The sequence below is a fragment of the Mytilus trossulus genome, chromosome 11, assembly GCF_036588685.1.
Source record: "Mytilus trossulus isolate FHL-02 chromosome 11, PNRI_Mtr1.1.1.hap1, whole genome shotgun sequence".
In the NCBI taxonomy this organism is placed as follows: Eukaryota; Metazoa; Mollusca; class Bivalvia; order Mytilida; family Mytilidae; genus Mytilus; species Mytilus trossulus.
This window is the reverse complement of record NC_086383.1, coordinates 26,416,944-26,435,614: the sequence shown is the minus strand read 5'-3', so window position 1 is coordinate 26,435,614 and position 18,671 is coordinate 26,416,944.

Genomic DNA, 18,671 nt, shown 5'->3' with positions numbered 1-18,671 from the left:
ACAGCGTCATAGAAAAGTTAGGAATTTGTTCTTTTTGTACTTCTCATTACATCCTTTAAGGAGATCCTGGGGATATCTGACATTATCGTTGTTGTTGTGTCCTTACCACCGTTTTATCATGAGCGACGTTTCGACCAGTAGGTTGTGGATATGTTAATGTGTATTTCTGTACCAAGTAACAAACAAAAAGGAAACAAACATATTACTCTTTATAATATCACAATAAAAAACGTGCTTTATGTCATATTTAAGTAGTCTTCAGTTTTCGAATCTGAACAAAGGATACACGCGTAATGTTTTTATTTTGCAATTCTTTTATCTTACCACAGTGCTGAAGATGAGTCATATCCCTACAACCATTCGTATCTCCTCTTTCATTTACACGCATTACACAGTGGTCTGTAGAGTTATACAATTTTCCATTAGAGCAAAGAGACGGGCTACGGGAAACATTTTTTGGAATTTCTGAAAAATCAAATATCACGGATCTTTTAAGAAGGTTAATCAAATCTGAAGGTGATGCATGGGATAAACAATGTGACATCAAAAAGAAGTATTCGAATTTAAGTTAATAATTTAATTTGAAAAATCAACATATGAGTACGAAGTTCTAACTAACCACACGACCACCTGGGCTTCACAATAATAAAGCTTTCGGTGGCCATGTGTTACCTTTTCCTCGTCAGTTTTAATCTAGTGTCGTACTACAGACCAGTATACGCACATGCTATATATAAGGCATGGAGATGTTATTGTTACAGATTAGCTCAATTATCTATAGTAAAGGATCCTACAAATTAATGTAAGATACAGTCACAGAAAATAATTATATTCATAAGTACGTCTGAGTCAGTGACCTTTTTACAACAGATTTATCCATCGGATTACCAGCTATGATGGTGATACATGGAGGTGTACATAATGTATATACATCTCGTCTAAACATCAACCCAACAATTTTAGATTAGCTCTCGCAAATTGTTTGTTCTTCCCTCGCCCTAATCGAACCCTTACTACTTAAATATCGTGACACCAAATCACCTGCACTGTAGCCGGCCCGCTAGACCACACGACCACCTGAGCTTCACAATATATATATATATATATATATATGTTCCGGACCATATGAGTATTTGAACCATACGCGTATGGTCATGACCATATGCGTATACTCATATGGTCCGACCATACGCGTATGGTCCGACCGTACGCGTATGGTCGGACCATATGAGTATAATACTCATTTGGTTATTAACGGGCCGGATCATATGAGTATTTGAACCATATAGGTATATATGTTTTTTTTCAAATTAAATTATAAACGTTTCAATCATACAAAAACAGAATCTAAAAAATCAATGACGGTTTAAAACATGACGATTTTTTAATCTTATAATCCAAAAAACTACTTAAAAATTTAATAGTGATGCTTTAGTTAGTTTTCATCGCTAGTTACATTCGTGCATGTAGGCTTGGATGACATTCACTTCCACACGGTATCATAGCTTTTTTTGCATTTGCAAGAAGTTTGTGCACGATCTTTTTCATTTACAAATTTTGTTTGCGAGGGCAAAAAACAAGCCTTTTTGCAGCGGCGTACAGTGATACCGAGGTCTTTTGCAATTCTGATGTATAAGGTGTTTTAAAGAAGCTCTAGATCTCAAATATCGTAAAATGACTGCAATACACCATATTCACAACACAACTTAAATAAACTAAAAGTATGCTACTTTCCAGTGACTTCTTATGTAACAGTTCATTAAGAAATTTTTGGAATTAAATTTTTTAGTCGACATATTGCCATTTACTCGTAATAACAATTCGGTTATGACCATCGGTATAAAATGTGTTTACTTTAATTTTGACAATTAAGTAGAATTAACTATGTGAAACTTCTTATTTTTATTTTGCTTATTTTTTATTATAATATAATTATAAAATTACTTATATGATGGCGTCTTTTGAATGAACGGTCATACCATATCGCCATATGAAGAGTTTAGAAGTATTGAAAAGAAAACTGTAACAGAGTGTTAATTACCCCAACCATACGCATATGGTCCGACCATACGCGTATGGTCGGACCATATGAGTATATACCCATATGGTCATGACCATACGCGTATGGTCCAAATACTCATATGGTCCGGAACATATATATATGGATACATCTGTTGTAGGGTTGTCACTGACTCAGACGTACTTATGAATATAATTATTTTATGTGACTGTATCTTACATTAATTTGTAGGATCTTTTACTATAGATAATTTAGCTGATCTGTAACAATAACATCTTCATGCCTTATATATCATGTACTGTAGTACGCCGCAACTGACGTGGAAAGGTAACACATGGCCAGCGAAAGCTCTTTTAAATGAGATCCCAGGTGGTCGTGTGGTCTAGAGGGACGGCTGCAGTGCAGGCGATTTGGTGTCACGATATCACAGTAGCATGGGTTCGAATCCCGGCGAGGGAAGAACCAAAAATTTGCGAAAGCAAATTAACAGATCTAACATTGTTGGGTTGATGTTTAGACGAGTTATACATATATAAGTACTTCTGAGTCAGTATATATATATATATATATATAAATATAGAATGATTGTTTTTTTTTGCAATCATTAGCAACATAAGAAAAAGATAATAATTTGATTTAATTTATCGCGTGAAGCATTTTAACATATATGAATGTTGTTTTTCATGTTTTACCTGATTTACATACAACAGGTCCCACTGTCACATAATAAAATCCTTCTTCATGGTATGATTTGTCTGGAACATAATAATACTCAAAAGGAAGTCTCCAGGTATTTTTAATAACTAAATTATCAGTAAACACTCTGTTGATATCTGCTTTACTCCATTCCGTACCTCCAAAACAATGGAAACTACAGAACAAGGAAACGTTATGATGATGGGAGTACAGTTGATGAAAGCAATTCCATATGGCATTAATAATTAATGAAGGCAGGGTCTTAAATTGTATCCAAGGAACTTTTACAATTTCTCAATATTAAAAAAAGAAATGTTGTGCTTGCATTGTTTCTTAGATGAACAGATCATTAAAAATATACAATTAAAACACTTGAAATGACGTGTCCAACTTATGTAGTGTGTAAAACAGAATTACTATAAGAAACGCATCAAAACAAGGTTATAAGCATTCAATGTCATAAGAAGACTGAGCAACCGCGAAATCAATAATCAAGTCAAAGCCACCCCAATAAAGTTCATCAAAACAATAGCTTTAACTCTAAACAGAGCATTTATTGCCATGAGTCACATGCCTCAGTAAATTGTACAACAGTAATTGATTAGAAAGACCGAATGTAAAAAGTAAAAAGAGACCGCTCATGTTTTAACTGTTTAGTACATTATAACTCCGTTGATTGTAAGTCAAGCAAAACATGCAGTAAGAACCATTAAACACAACTCGGGGTAATCAGACAAAGTTTAACATTCACAGGCAACCACACATGCTTGCTCAAAAACGATTTTAATCCTGTTAGATCCGGACGACAATGTGTAGATGCCACAATCTTTTTGATGAAGGAGCACAGATGTCGTTCATCTCAAAAGACTTAGCCGCTGAATTACAGTTATCAATAACTGGCACAGAGACTTTGAACTTATCCGGATTTGGGGACAGAGCAGAAAGTACAAGAATTAGTCATTTAAAAACAAGTGTTATAAATTTGATAACAGATGAAGGTCAGTTGCCGATCAGAGTATTGATCGTACCGGAAATTGCCGCACAACTCAAGACTTACATCCGTAAAAAATAAAACTACCATATATATCAGGAATAGAACTCGAAAATTTGCCAGTCTCAGTACTCATGGGAACCGACTACTATTTTTCAATTATAGTTAACCATGTCATTAGATGCGAGGGACCTAGGGAAATTTTAAATAGGAATTTATTATGAGAACCACTTCACTGTTCCGCAATTTAAATTTACCATCAAACTTCTATGATGAATGTAATGACATCAAGAAAGACAGAAGAATGCCACCAGGAGAAGTTATGGAAGACAGAATCATTTGGTAGTGCACAGATTGACGCGAAGACAACGCGAAACAAAGAGTTTCAAGATGTTTTTAAGAAAACATGTTAAAAATTCCATAACAACAGATATTTCTTTACTTTATCTAAAAAAGAAATCACTCTACTTCATTGGTGAACACAGAGATCGCAAAGTGGAGAAAGGAAAAATGTTATAAAAAGACTGAAAAAGAAACGGCCATTATTATATCTTTTTGACAGCTGAAGAATAAGCCTGATGAAATGAAAGCAGAAAGACAAGCTAGACACACATGTGGACCAAATTTAAAGGTGACCGTTGTATATGAATAATGTGAACTATTCATTAAAAAATTATGGACTGTTAACTTTGTTAAAATGAGTTTTTTTGTGATCATAGATTGCTAATTTATTTGTATTCTATTGGGGTGTATTTTCAAAGACACTTACTGATATTCTTTTTTGATAGTTTTATGTGCGTCAGATACATTAATTTAAAGTAAAATTTTCAGAATATTTTCATTTTATTATAATTTCCTTCATTTTTGGGCCCTTTAAATGTTAAGGATAGCACATGAGGTGTGCCCGCTTCCGCTCTCTATGAAAACGACGTCACCGTTGTTGTTACGTCATCTATTCAGAGTTTCAATACAAGTATCATTGCAAGCAGACGTTCTTATTTCTTATCCTTAATTTGTGTTTGTGTAATTAGTATTCTATGATAAGTTACTTGCCTCTCGTTAAATGCATCAACACCATCGGTATATGTGTGTAAAAAATTCCAATGAGGTTTGAAATCGGTATATGATTCTAAGAAATTCCCAGGTTCGATATCATGGAAATAGCATGTAACTGTAACATTTTGTGAACACTGGTGGTTGTCCTTCGTCGTTACACTCCTTATCTGCCACTTAGGAAAATCAAATTGGATTAGTGATTCCGAATCTGACGTAATAATATCGTTATAATAAAAGAATGTTGAGACCAGTGAAGTATTGCCAGTATCATAGAAGTCACAATATACTGACACTGTACCTGAAAAAATGACAGGGGAATCAGTATGTACTGTAAAATGTTTGAATTATATTTTGAATAATGGGGTTTTCAGGCAAATGCTTTTATCTATAACTGCAAGACAATTGATTTGGTATTTTTCACAATCACATAATAATCATTTCAATATTGAAGTTTTTTTACCACGTCTGGATGCATTTGTAAACACATGTTAGAAGTCAGAACTCTTGTAATTTCGTGATTTAAGTGTGTTGGTTAGGTTTCCAATTTGTTTTCGTTCACGTAGGTGTTCATATAGATAAGAAGATTTCCTGATTTAATTGATTTGCACAAGTCATTTTCGGATAATTCAACTTCGTACTTTATTTTGGCCTTTTTAACATTTTTTGAATGAGCGTCTCTTTTGAGTGTTTTTGTAGACGAAACGCGGGTCTGACGAAAATATAAAATTCTAACCTGGTTCATATGGTGAGTTGATAAAATACATTCCACTTGTCCTTGCTCCAATGCCCCACCATTGTTCACATGAATTCTGTTTGACATTACCAGTGCACTCAGTTTCGTCCTCTGAGTATCTCCCAGGACAGTCAGGTACAGCATCACATACACGATTTTGACTTATGCATGATTTATCAAAACATTGATGGGTGCTATCACTACAAGTTTCTGCGAAATAAACAAATATAATTAGTTCATGGAAAGGTGCAATGGTGATTGTAGAATAATGACAAAATAGAGACATGTGATTGAAATCAGACCTTTCACTTTCCTTTGTCCAAGTTTCTGGTTGGCTTTCTTATGATGTTTAATATCTCACCCCTTATCTTTTGAATTATGTATTTACATTGTGTATTAAATCAAATGTATTCGTTCAATGTACGTTCACTCGTTTTGTCAATATGTCTTATGATTGATTAAAGCCATTTCAAGTGATATATTTTATAGTGTGTCTTGTTATGTTGTGATGTTACACTTTTGATTGAGGTAAGTGTGAAGGTAAGTACGTTTAAACCCGCTGCATTTGTTCGAACCAGTTCTAAGGCAGAAACCTGATGTTAAGTGGTTTTCGTTTGTTGATGTGATTCATAAGTGTTTCACATTTCTCTTTTTTTATATAAATTATACGTTGGTAGGTTTGACGCTAGTTCTTTTTGATGTTTTGGGGAACCATTATGGTTTGCAGTTCGTTGTGATCAAAGGCTCCATGTTCAGAATGTTACTTTGACCTTTAATGGGTTTTTTTTTTTTAAATGTGAATTTGACGGGAAATTATCTCATTTGCACCTACCTCGTTTATCATATCTTTTTACAATTATATACACTAAGTCCTTCGTGCAAGTTTTTTTTATATTTGTGACACATCTATAACGTATAAACTAATGTCTTGCCAAAGTTTACCGGATCATGACAAGGATTTCTGAAAATTATTTTCAGGGTTTATATGAGTCATCAATACCTTGTGATCTGTTTTCAGATTTAATCACAGATCAACTTCCTGTTTACCGAATTATTAAGGAGAGAGTCTCATTAGTGACCAGTAGCTCACACTTTCAATAGTTACAAACAACAGATTTAAAAATAAAATGAAAGATGATGAATGAAAACCAGAGGACGAATAAGGGCACATGAAAACTTTTCTCGATGTGAGATTTTGTGAAAAAAAACCAAGGAAATAGCAGATTAATGAAAATATATTTGTTTGTTTGTTTTTTATTTTAAAAACAAGAGTCACCAGAGAGAACAACCAACCTTAGCAATGTTTGTCAATGTAAAGGAGAGTAAGCCGGAAAAAAAAATGAAAAAGTCCAGTCAATCTGGCATACATTTGACCCTAACCTTGAAGTAATTGCAACAGAGGATTTTTAAATGTTAATCTTAAGCATTATACCCCAAATACAAACAGAAGAAGACCCATAAAATCTAACTTGAGTGAAACTAAAAAATAATGATTTTTAAATTTTCAAAAAAGGCAGAAATATCAATCATTGTCAATAATAATTGATTCAAAATTATAATTTGATTGCTTTTGTTCAACAGTATGCATTGATTCATGATATTTTAACCGACTTTAGAATATAAAAAAACAGCGCTCATGGAAGCTGGCTTGTCAAGTTTCGGATTTTTTGTCAGATTATTGGAATCCTCTGGTTTTATCCATTGGAATGCCTTGAAAAAATTTGCCTGGTAACCCCCATTTTTCTTTTTGAAAATCTTTTATATATTCCTCTATAACTTCCTCAAATAGTTGGAATATACCAACCTTACTAAATTAAGGTTGGTTAACCCTTATAAGAATTAATTATTCAGTGAAAACATTACTATCTAAAAAATAACATTAAAAAAATATATACAGTCTAGCGAGTAAATAATAAATGATATATGTGGAAAAACAAAGCGAATTTGGTTTACATATTTTATTTAAAGCTCAAGTCTGATAGTAATATGAAAACTCTTATAACGATAATCTATCATAAGCAGACCTGTCCTCAAGTCTGGTCAATAGCAGACTTGTCAAAAGGTCTAGTCAGAAGCAGACCTGTCCTCAGGTCTGGTCAGGAGCAGACCTGTCCACAGGTCTGGTGTGAGGCAGACCTGTCCTTAGGACTGGTCAAAAGCAGACTTGTCCACAGGTCTGGTCTGGGGCAGACCTGTCCTCAGGATTAGTTAAAAACAGACTTGTCCACAGGTCTGGTCTGGAGCAGACATGTCATTAGGTCTGCAGCAGTCCTAAAAAAGCAGACCGTAGGTCTGGTCCACCAACGACGAATTTAACTTACCTGACTGCTTAAAAAATCTCAAGTTATCTTAGAAAACTCCAAGTTAACTTTTGTCAAGGTTAGGACCGCACCCATCCATATAAGGATAAGTCTTTTGTAAAATTCTTATAAAATTTTAATTATTTTTTATTAGTTGTTTAGAACATTAACTTGGCAATGATAATCATGATAAAGCTACGAAAAGTCAAGAGAGAATATTTTCCCGCCAAAATTTCAATGGCTAATGTATCAAAAACAAGCACGGTGACCTATATATTTTTTTGCTCTTTGGATTCCTTTATTAATCCCCGTTCAATATAAACTAGTGTTTTGAAAAGATCATTACTTTGAAACCGATAAGCGAACTCCCTTAAGTTGTTATGATATCTTTTATCAAGCTGTAACCGAGATTTCATAATTCATTTGTTGACCATTTATTAGATTTGTAATTAGCATGTAGAGATGTAGAAATCAATTAAGCAAATATTCCTCTTTTGGTGGTTTAAAGTTTCTTTAAGGTAGATCATAAGTGTATATTTTTTTATACAGAATTTTCTTAAAATTTGCCAAAATGAAGTTTTTACTATGCTTTTATCAAAAATTTAATAAAAACTATGGGTCATCATGCTATTTTTCAAGCTATGAGTCGTTGAAAATTGCCAAAAATAGTTAGTTTATTCATGAAAAAACACATTAGTGTGCCTAAAGATAATTCTATGAGATAAAATTTTGATATAAATTGGGAGAAGATACTGTAGGTTTCATAAAAGAATATAAAAAGAAAACATGGTGTCACCGAATTTGTTTTCTTGTTACAAGTAAAATTGAAAAAAAAATCCCTTATTAGCCCAGTATAAATATCGTACTAAAAATGTCTCATTTTGAAAAAAATGCTATTTGTTAAAATATTGTGTTTCATACAATTAATTTACTAGATTTCGTAATATAGAAAAACAATATAACCATTGAATTGCAAAAATATGTCTCTAAATTTGCAGATTTAGGCAAATAACTAGACCAATTGTGCACTGTGATTGTAAAATTCAGGATGGCGGTATACCATGAATATACCTTAAACAGTTAAACGCTAAACAATATAATTTACAAATATATAAACAATACCAAATATTCAAATTATTTTTTTAAATGGTCGCAAGGCTATAAATTTGCAATTGTTTAAAGGAAAAATGTGCAATTTTTTTTTTTTACAAATATCCATAAAACTACGGTTTTGTACATATCATGAGCAGTAGATTATCAACGAATCATATTTTCAATCAATTTTATGAAAATCAACAAAAAACTGACAAATAAAAAAAAACCTAATTTTTGCAAAATACTTTGAGGTTCAAATTAGTTTGACTGGTGTAATTGCAATTCTTTCAATCTATTTAAAGGTCCTGCTTCAAAAAATGTCAGTGGAGGTCTTCTATGAAGTCGTCGTTTTAGATTTTTTAATAGTAACGTGGTGTTAACTCTTTGTTGTGAGTGTTTTCGTTTGTATTGGTGTTGTCATATTTAGTTTTCTTTGTCTAATTAGTTTGGATTGCTCTTTTATCATCCGGGACCAATAACTAATCACATCAATTTTTTAATATATGATGATGATTAATATATACAGATTTACCATTTGACCATTTGAAACAAGGATTATATTTTATTTTCATGATAATTGTTGCAATGAATTAGGGATTGAAAAAAAAAGTTTAAAAATTAAATACGCTTAAAAAAAGTTATTAAAGAAATCTGCTTAAATATATAGTTAAATATAGTAAAAGCTGACTAAATGACATTCTCTTGTTGATGGAACAGTTCTCCAAATGAAATAAAGATGAATAATAAACTTGTATCTTTTTACAAAATTAGTATAGCATTTTCATTAAGAGGTCGATTAATTTGCTATAATTCAAATCTGTATAAAATGGTATATTGTGTATATGTCATTATCGCTATTTTGTGCATTTTTCCTTTGATCATTTTTTTGTGAAAATTTTCATATCATGCTTGAGATGGAACAATTATCGCTAGAAACTAAGGAGGCCACGTGGCGTTGCTAACGAAATTGACATTGAAATTGACAACGTCGTCATAGGTAAAATAGCGATAAACAGATTATCATTGGTCATCTCAACTCGATTGCTTTTCTCACTTTCGCTGTACCAGCTCAAGCGAGAAAATCAATCTCGTTGATATAATCAACGATAATCTATAATTATACTTTATATGTGTTTTATAAATATGTGATAATTACTTTGAGGACACTCAGGAAGGTTCCTTTTAACAAATGGGAGTAGACTAACGTTAATTACAGATAATGTATTTTTTATCTACTTTAACCACGATATAATTATTTATAGTTATTTTATTTACTTATTTTTTTATCTTATTTATTTTAATTGTTCTATTTATTCTATTTATTTTATTAATTGTATTAATTTTATTTATTTTATTTATTTTATTTATTTCATTTGTTATATTTATTTCATTTATTTTATCTATTTAATTATTTTATTTATTTATTTTATTTATTTTTTATTTATTTTATTTATTTTATTTATTTTATTTATTTTATTTATTTTATTTATTTTATTTATTTTATTTATTTTATTTTATTTATTTATTTTATTTTAATCTATTTTATTTTATTTATTTTATCTCTTTCATTCTTTTTTTTTTATGTTTTTCATGCTCTGTTATCAATAAAAGTTAAGCAAATTAGTTTAAACATATTTTTACCACAATTATTTTCATCTGATCCATCGAGGCAATTAATTGTGACATCACAGCGTTGCACTAAAGGAATACACTGTTTATTGTCACACCGCCATTCTCTTTCTTTACAACTTCTCCATTCTATAAAAAAACAGAACTTTTTATTACAAAGATCAAATAAAGTTTTCGAGAAAGGACGAATTAACATGTGGCAATGATAAGCCGACAGTTCCAGGGGACCTTAGATCACCCTGGTTTTTGATTAGATTTGTGTGGCTACATTCAATGTAGTCTATGGTATGATATGTATACTGTTGTGTTCTGGGTTTTTTATTCTGCCATGCCGGCCGTTGTCAGTATGTTTTCGACTTATGATTTTGATTGTCCATTTGGTTTCTTTTGCTTCTTAATTTAACACTTATGTTAATCAAACACTTATGTTAATCACGTAGCAAGGACACAAAATCATACATACACACACTCATTTGAACTGAATGTCTTTATCATAATTATGCTATGTTCATGTCCTTTGCATACTTGATTATGCAGGTAAAATACCGTCCACTTACTGGAATTTACCCTAGACTATTTGATTTGGAAACACATTTCATATATTTAATATCACCTTCAATATTACAAAATAAGTATTAGACGACTGATAGGCTGCGTACTCAGGAGAAATATCCTAGTAGACTTTGCAAATAAATAAAACACTAGAATTTCAGTCTGACATTTCACAATATACTTCAAATCACAAACAAATAAGTGCTGTTGTTTTCGTTGCTGTGTTTTCATAACATCGTGGATAACCGCAATACATATGTTGGTTATAGTTCTGATTCATTATCCTTTAACTTGTTTGTCATCGGGTATCGATAACAGTGATTTGGTGCTCACTCAGTTTGTCAGATGCCTTCTCTTGGTGATTAAAATAAAAACGATACCTAGCAATGATGGTTTAGGTCAAATGCCATTTGCCTATTCTTTGAAAAAACTGGATAACAGTTAATACTGGAGCGAAATGTAAGACAATAAGGCATCTGTATACGTGCTTTTTTGTTACCAGCTCTTCAAAATTCAGAAAAACAAAGTAGTATATTTACTATTTACCACAGGCGGCGAGAACAATGAGTGCTTTCTATAACCGGTCCGGATGCCAACTATATTATATTTGCAAAAAAAAATATCGACAACAGTTTACTGATATAAATATATCATAAAATCGAATCAGGAGACATCAATCAAGGTATCAAAAATAATTGAGGCATTCGCAAGCATTCTAAAAGAAAAACGCGTATTTCTCAAAAAGGTTAGTGTCTCTAGCTGTTTTATATGTTTGTAACACCCTGCATGGTATTTTCTTTAGACAAAAATATTGCATACCTCTTAAGATAAATCATCATCACACAATCCTGTTGTCTTGTTTCGAATAGTTATTTTACTTACGACAGTGATTTTCGTCTGATCCATCATCGCAGTGTTTGATGTAGTCACAGTAGAAAGTAAAATGTATACATGTACCATCTGCACATTGATACTGTGAACTTAAACATTTTTTGCCTGATAATGAGAGCATAATTTCTTAACATCTAAAAGTTATAATCAATATAATTATTCGATAAATAACAAAGCTGTTTAAAAACTTTGGATGAACATGAAAAAATAGGACAATAAAGGTTCAAACTGTGGGACATTTCAACCTCCAAATGAAATTTCACTTTCTATAATGACATAAAAAGTAAAATCACTAAAGAACTTAACTCCGAGAATATTTTAAAAAGGAAAGTCCCTTTAAAAAGCCAAAATCAATAGCTCAAACACATAAAACAAATGGACATCAACTGTCATATTTTTGACTTTTACCGTTTTATTTTTTTTTGTATAAATAAATGATTTAACCTGTTTTGTAGCTACAAATGACTACGACAGTCGTTAACAATTCCGTAATATTACCAACGATGTAAGCAAAAAACAAACATACATAATAGATAGAAATGTTAAAAATAGGGATACCTTAGTCAACTTTGTGTCAAAATATTAATCATTAAAAAAAACAATAATATAACAAAGAATAAAAAATGGAATATAGACAAATATGAAAAAGAAAATGGGGTAGGATTTCTTAATGAGCGAACTCTCCACAAGTGACTTCATGACATTAATAAGTAAGAGTCACCGTAAGGCTTTCTACAACAAACAAAGCATATACAGCATAGTCTGCATTCTCCAATTCAAAATGTCCCAAAGTGAAGTAGCTTTTCTGACGATTTTTGAAACGAGGTTTGAATAAATAGATTTAGGTAAAACATTATATGAACATATACTGGTTTACCATTACCAATTTTTACTTGGGTTAAGAGTTGTCTTATTGGCACTCATACCACATCTTCCTATATTTATATATATATATATGTTCGCAGTAACTGATTGGTCGAGATTTAATTCTGACGTTACATTTTCTTGATTTCCTCCGAATTTCCTATGGTGACGCCCTTGTAAAAGGCGACCAAGCCTGATGACGTAACAAATATCCTACCTCTAACTCTTAGAAAATGAAGGGTACAAATCATAAGAGAAACAGATTCCACCACCCAAACTCGTGTATTACGACATTTCTTTACTCTCAACAGTTAAGTAAAGCCTCGCCCCTTAAATATCAAAATCTAACTGTCTCGAGTGATAAGATACACCGGTAACAGTGATAGAGTCTATGTTCCATCATCATTGGTATAAAATTTAACAAGTTCGTAAATAATAAAGATTAAATAATCTTACTACAATGATTTTCGTCAGACTTGTCAAAACAATCATTATTAGTATCACAAACTGCTAGCTGTGATATAACCTCGCCATTTCCACATGTAAATAAATATTGGTTATGAGATGTTATCCCTGTATTGTCACGTATTATGGTTCCTCCATCTGTCGCTGAAACAGAATACAGTTCTACTCTTGATCTCAATTACATGGCTGGTATACAGCTATGTTTATGCAAACGAAAATATGACATTAAATGCAATACAGCTAACTGTAAAACTATTCTGCTTGCTTCAATGTAATGACGGAATTTTGTTTGGTTAATAAGGTTACATATCGACGAATCATCCTAAAACCAATCATATTGAAAATGAAACATACAAATCGTATGAACGAAAATATGTTAAAAACAATCAATGAGTAGATGTATGTATTTTGTTTCCGAATTGAATGATCAAATACATTTATTTATTTCGCCTAAAATATTTTTGAACGGAAATTTTATAAAAATGATAAGTTTGAAGTTTATGGAATGCCTGAACTTATGGAAATATAGTAACCATGCTATGCATTATACATTACAACTGAACTGATCTAAAGAAAGTTGCTAATGAACTTCTTAAAAGCTTCAATAATCGACATAGCCCTATAAAAAGGTTTTCAACAATGATCGAAATGTATACCATATAAAAAACATAATAAAAGTGAACCCACATCACAAATTTAAATATATCGCAAACGAGAAGATAACGGCCTATTGCTGTAATTGTAAGTGTTATAATATCTTTAGTTTCATTCATTTAGGCATTCTTTTTTTTTACATTTGTCATTGGCGTTTTGATGGAAACAATATATTGCACACTATCCAAATTCGTGATGATGCAACTTCCCCGACAATGGCTTATTTGTTCACAAAACAATAAACGAAAAACAAATATAATATACAATATATACTTCTAAATAACAGACACGATTATAATGTGTTGGTGTTGATTTTTTTTGGAGCCCAACCCTCTCTCTTTATTGTAACAGGGGTGACAAAGTACAACCCCTCAAGAAACTATCAACTAAAAATGGCTGAATTATCAGATCGTTAAAAAAAATGAAAATTTAATAAATGATCGGTACTCTCAGTTAAAACGAAATTTATTAGATACTGACTTACTAACTTCTTTTCGAGAGCGATTTAAGTTTTCAATTTTATGAGGAGAAACTAACGCAACAATGTTAAAAATTGATTTATCGACATCAAGTTAGTTTGAAAATCGCCAATTTAAGTCGTCGCGAAATAAGCTAAAAATGGGAGAACGCAAATTAAGTATCTGCGAAAATAGGTTAGTTTGCAGTTTATCGGACAACAAATTCGTATACACAATATGTCACCTTTAAATTTAATCTATGAGTTATCATTGATTATTTATAATCATAACACATGGCTCTACAGACTCAATGTAACAATACATTTTTACTTAGAGATGCACACAGAGATATGGTTTATTTTCCAACAGTACTGGTTATGGTCTTACTTCAAATAGAAACAGTTTAAAAGTCATATTTATATTTCTGTATATTACTTTTTTTTCCAGATACATTTGTACTCAGAAATGATATCTATATAAATATATTATAGATTTCATATACTAAAATCACATATTGAATTATCTAATAATCAAAATATATAATGAAGCTAGATTTGACAACATTGTTAATTTTAAAGCACTTAAATGTGTACTCCTGACAAAAAAAAAAGCTTTTGAAGTAGACCTAATAAAATCGGCACTTTCAATCGATGTGTTTATGGTCACGATCATAAATAGTCTGTATCTTTATTCATTAGCAATCTGTGTCAATGTTATTCGTCCAGTAAAATTGTCTAGTCAGCACAATATTGGTTTCGTCTTATCTCACATTGTGATATTTTGGCTGATGTTGATACACATTGCAGGTGATGCAAATGAATATCAGTAGACCTTTGATCCGTCGACGCAAACGTCTCACTACTTTGAAAGATCATGCAATCTATGTTTTTATCTTGTTTTGTATCTTTTTAATGGATATTTGAGATTTGAAATCGAAATATAACTTTCATTTTTTTTTTTAAGTATTTAGGAATAACAATCTGGAGATCAAGTTGTACTTAATGATATAAGGGAATACCTTGAATGTTATAAGCATCTAATTGTGTTTCACACATAAAATGCTGTATCTTGTTATAAACACATGGAACATCATTCCAGCTCTGTTTATTATGGATACTGTTCAGTATGATTGCTGTACATAGTTGGTATTCACAACCATCTGGCTGCGAAGAATCTTTTTTAGACCTTAAACACAAATAAATCAGTATTGGGAAATGTGTATGAAAGAAAAATTGTTATTTCACAGAAAACACGTTATCCTTACCATCATATATTTCCTTTTGGAATATTCCACGGAGTTAGGTATTTTTATTATTTTTCTTTTTAGATGATAAGCTTTAGAGCTGGTACTCAAATGCATTGACTTTACTTAATAGGGTAGACAATTTACCATTACTTTAAACAAAATCCTCTGTTGCGCTAACATAATTACTAACGCTGTTCTTCGATAAATGTGTTCCTACTTCCTCGTTAGTTAAGAATTTTCTTCAGATTTATGGGATGATTTCTGCTTTATACACGATTATTACTCGATCTGATGATTACCCCCGCACAATATATCGACTGATGAGAATTGTCGTCTCATTTGATTTTAAATTAATCTATATTGAACTACATATGACTTCTTTTCATATATTTCTTATATCATTTATTTTAAATCTGCGATTTAGTTTTCTTTGCTTGTTTCTTACAATAAAAAGTTCTGTTAGTACATTACCAGGATGTATAAATAAATGGATCACCATTTAACCATTGGTAATCTGAATTCTTTTTAATTAAACCTGAAATAAATGTTAAGGTAGAAGTTACTACTATTGAATATAATTTGAACATTATGTAAACATAATAACATTATGTTATGGCATATATAAAATATATACCAATATCACGAAGCAATTTATATTTTCAATGTTAAATACCTGGTCTCTGTTTGATAAAGTTAGTTGTGTTTATTTGATCATGATTTTGTTGGTGAGCAAGTATATAGTACGTGAATAAAGGAAGATAGCAAAGGGACATTTAAATTTGATTGTCAAATTAACTGACAACGCCATGACCAAAGAACGAAACAACGACTTAAAGACCAAGAACAAAACATTACACTACAATCCATTCAAGTCTGAAACGGCCTATATCTGTACTCGACTGTACTGATTTTTACTCGACCAGTCTGAATTGGTCAGACTTTTACTTGACATTACTTGACCCCAGTCTGAACCATACTTGACTGTACTGAATCGTACTTGACCCTTATCTTTGCCGTTGAAAATAGTCTGAACTATAACTCGACCAGTCTGAAACAGTCATAACCCATTCTCGACTTGTACTCGACCTATTTTACAGTCTAAACCATACTTAACCAAAGGTCTGAACAGTACTCGACCAGTCTGAACCATACTAGACCAAAAAAAGTCTACCTTTGAACTGTTAAAATAAATGTCTTTTTAACTGACATATATAACAACAGCCAACAAAATTTATAACTTTTTTTTTAATCTATATTAGAAATATATTTATGATTATTTTTAGGATGAAAACAAATATATAATATATAACTTAAATCAAAAAGGGATAAAATTAAATAAATAAATAAAATTGTCTTTCTGTTTAGTGGTGACATTATATAAATAACACATAGCTGAGAGGGTGATAGATCAGATTGGTACCCCAAGAAAACATTGTCAACCGCGGCGAAGCCAAGGTTGACAATGCCTTTTCGAGGGGTTCCAATCTGTCTATCACCCTCTCAACTATGTGTTATTTAATTTATTATACTGAATGTCCTATCATTATTGGCTTTTACAGAATTATTTTATTTTAAAAGTATTTTCTATAACGTGACGTTCATAACAACATTACGGGCATTAGAAAAAAAAACAACAAAAGCCAAGGAAGATGTTTTATTTTATATTTTTTAACAGTCGGTAATAAAATCTAAGCCAAAACGTAGAACTTAAGCATTATATTTAGTTCCTTGCTGTAAATTCAATTCATTGTTCTTTGAATTATCGATTTCTGATTGGTCTAGACGAGAGGGTAACATTCAAAAAAATTGTCACCCGCTCAGCCATGTGATAGAGTAAATTGACACCCTCGTCCTAGCCAATCAAAATATGGCATTTTAACGTGAAGTATAATAAATACAAAATAACCTATGCTTGGGGGCGAACTCATAAATAAGATCACACCTGGTCAGAGGTATTTAATTTCAAATAACATTGATTCAAAATTGAAACATACTGTTTAAGTTAAATAACAAGGCCTTTCGAATATACATGTATGTACTAGATAAGTAATACACGAATTAAGAACATAGGGCTTTCTTTATTAACTGTAAAACACACATGTACTGAGGTAATTATAACATATTAAAGTGCTTGATGTATGTCATGTTAATTTGACAAAAAATCCTTAAATTAATTTAAAAAAAATGTATTGTAACTTTGGAATACATTTCCTTTTTTTTAAAAGTTATCAAGGATTGCTATTGAAAATCTAATATCATGATTATCATGATTACATTAAATTCTTGGTTTAATAAAAAAAAAAACAATTAAGCTCTCTTTTTTAAAACTTATTAAGTTGTTTTATATACTATTTTATATATGTATTAATAAAAAAAATCACAGCATTATTAATCAAACTCAACTAAATCTATACTAGGCTTAAGTTTATGGTGAAAATAGTCTCGTAACCATAAAATACTTCCAAAGTATTCATAAAATTTTGAATAAATATTGAAAATATTAACACAATTAATTGTTGAAGATCATCAGCTTGTATTTTTATCTTTTAAAAGTTGATATACATTATTACTTAAGTGTTTATTAATGTTGTGTTGAAGTTATATTATGATTGATTATTGTGAAATTCAATTTCAATACTGTATTGAATACATTTTTAATTTCAAGTTGTTGTTCTAATTTCATTTTTATAAAAAAAAATCCTAAATTGATAAAATTTAGATGAAAGGTAGAAAGAAAAGTTCAGTCTAGGTTAGTTTAGACTTGGTCAAGTATGGTTCAGACTAGGTCGAGTACGGTTCAGACTAGGTCAAGTACGGTTCAGACAAGTATAAAATGGTTAAGTACTGGTCAAGTACACATTCAGTACAGTTAAGTATGGTTCACACTGGGGTCGAGTAATGTCAAGTAAAAGTCAGACTAATTCAGACTTGTCGAGTAAAAATCAGTACAGTCGAGTACAGATATAGGCCGTTTCAGACTTTTAATGGTTTGTAGTGTTACTTGAACTTCTTTATTACTGA